General features: G+C 33.1%; 1 long non-coding RNA gene across 1 annotated transcript; it reads left to right on the top strand.

Annotated features, from left to right (window-relative positions):
* Nucleotides 1-265: 265 nt before the first annotated feature.
* On the top strand, nucleotides 266-1,871 carry LOC309491584. The gene is made up of 3 exons (XR_014203194.1): nucleotides 266-515; nucleotides 1,226-1,307; nucleotides 1,637-1,871. It is a non-coding gene; the product is annotated as an uncharacterized lncRNA (long non-coding RNA).
* The last annotated feature ends 338 nt before the right edge of the window (nucleotides 1,872-2,209 follow it).

Raw genomic sequence — 2,209 nt, 5'->3', positions numbered from 1 at the left:
GAGACTGTTGTGTTACCAGACTTGGAGTGTTGCTCTTGTTGGTGTATGTGAAGCTTAAATGTGTTGTTACGGCTGTAGTGGCAGCTTTGATGTGTTAAGCTTAAACCGAGGTCAACTTAAATGTCTTGTGGCTGTAGTGTACAGCTTTGAATTGCTTGGCCATTGTTGAGTGTTGGAGCAGTACACTGTAAAAAGGTTTTCAAGCAGTACTTCATCCAATTAATAATTTGTCTTTCAATTCAGTTTACCATTATTTGTTTTATTTTTCAAATAATATTTTTTTCGTTCAAAACATATTTAAATATAAATATTTTTCATTAAGAGCTCAAATAAGAAATATTTGTTTCGACGAATGTACAATTTCAAGGTTACACACAGGATTGCGCATGGGCATTAAACACAAATCTTCTCGACGACAACGACCACGTCAGCAGACCGCTGTAACCGCTCTTCTACGTGCCGTGGATCACTTTGCTGCTCCAGAGAGAATCAGATTTCATCGCGGATAAACTGAAGTAAGTGAAACAAACAACCATTTAAATGTGCTGCTGTATATTTAGAAGCCTGTACAAGACATGTTGCTCTGCCGAATTTATCTGTTAGATATCGTTATGTAACTTACGTTAGTTTAAAAATGTGTTAGCTAGCTTAGTTTACACTTGGCAAGTTAACGTTAATGTGTCGACGTTAATCAATTCCTGACCGATTACAAAAGGGAACATATACGTTTACCCCTGGCTTATTTTGATTTTACAATGGTAATTAACGTGAACGTTTAATCATTGAACATAACGTTATCTCGATGCAGCGTCATAAGAACGACGTTCTCTGGTTAAAACCATAGAAACCTGATCAACAATTAAGGAGCTGAAGTTAACTTACATGTAAAAGGACTGACGTTCACTTGTGATTAATGGTAACGTTATCTAACACGTATGACTGTCGACACTCACAATGGTCATTTAATTATGGATTGTATGCATAGAAGTATTGCTGCATTGGCGCCAATCGGTTGATGTCGGTTGGTTTTCAAAAAAGTGTAGTAGCAGCTACTAGCCAGAGGACACTGGGGGGGCAGACATTTTTTCGTGGCGTTAGTAATAGGATTGACACACTATTGAATCATATATTATAATAATTATTATATCAACTGATAACGTATATTGTGCTAAAGTTTGTTGACCATAATGTACCCTCATGCCAAATTTGTACTATCTTGATGCAGGATACTGACACCGATACAAAGAGCACTGAAATATCTCATCCATATGGGAGAAACAGTGGAGGACCTCATCAAAGATTTCCTGGTAAGGAAAGATTACTTTAGAGATGTGAAAATGCTAGATATGGCTGTCCACTTCAAAATTAGCCATCAGACTATGTTCAGATATATGTCTGATAACAGTCTGAAGGCTAATTTCAAATATAGAAACAATTACTTTCAGCTAAAATCAGAGTCCCATGTGCTGGAAAGTTTGTGCAACTTATATTTATATGTCAACAACAAATTGGAGTAAATTGTATAATTAGTTAGAAGTATTAGTATTATGTAAACTAATTTGGGGGGAAACCCAAGCTGTATTGATTCCTTATTCTTTTTTTCTTTTTCTTTTCTCATTCCTAAATTCTTTTCCAGGTGTTGGAGAAGGAAGAGGCTGAAAACACTCTTCAGAAGAAACCATGGAAATCTTTGTCATCAGAGATGCACAAGCTGTATACCCACAAACATTGGAATCATACTTGAGGGTCAAGAGGTTCTGAGGGACTTGCTGTCTGTCGCAAATGTTGAAAAAGTTGAAAATCTGACACGAAATTGTGGATGTGTGGAAGTAATGTATATAATAATTTAATAAATATCGATTTAATGAAAATTATGTGTCTTTTTTATTTGATTTTGGACAAGATTAATTAATGTTCCTTAATGGGAAATATGTTTTATTGAATCCATATCTTTTTGTTTGTTTAAAATAAATCATTTCTATTAACTTGTATTTTTAAAAATTAGAAATAATTGTATTATTAAATCAATATCTATTTAATTGGAGAAAACAAATAATTTCTAATACATATTTATTAAATGAGAATTTTTGTTTTGATAAAATCTATATATTTTTGTTTAGATCAAAAATAGAATTTAAATTAATTGATTTTTTTCAACAAGAAAAATATGCTTTGTGCCAAGTTTTATAAAATAGTTTTCATAGACATA

This window comes from Leuciscus leuciscus (genome assembly GCF_965113295.1).
Source record: "Leuciscus leuciscus genome assembly, contig: HAP1_SCAFFOLD_375, whole genome shotgun sequence".
In the NCBI taxonomy this organism is placed as follows: Eukaryota; Metazoa; Chordata; class Actinopteri; order Cypriniformes; family Leuciscidae; genus Leuciscus; species Leuciscus leuciscus.
Note: the sequence above shows the minus strand (reverse complement) of the source record. Positions and strands in the feature narration are given on the sequence as shown.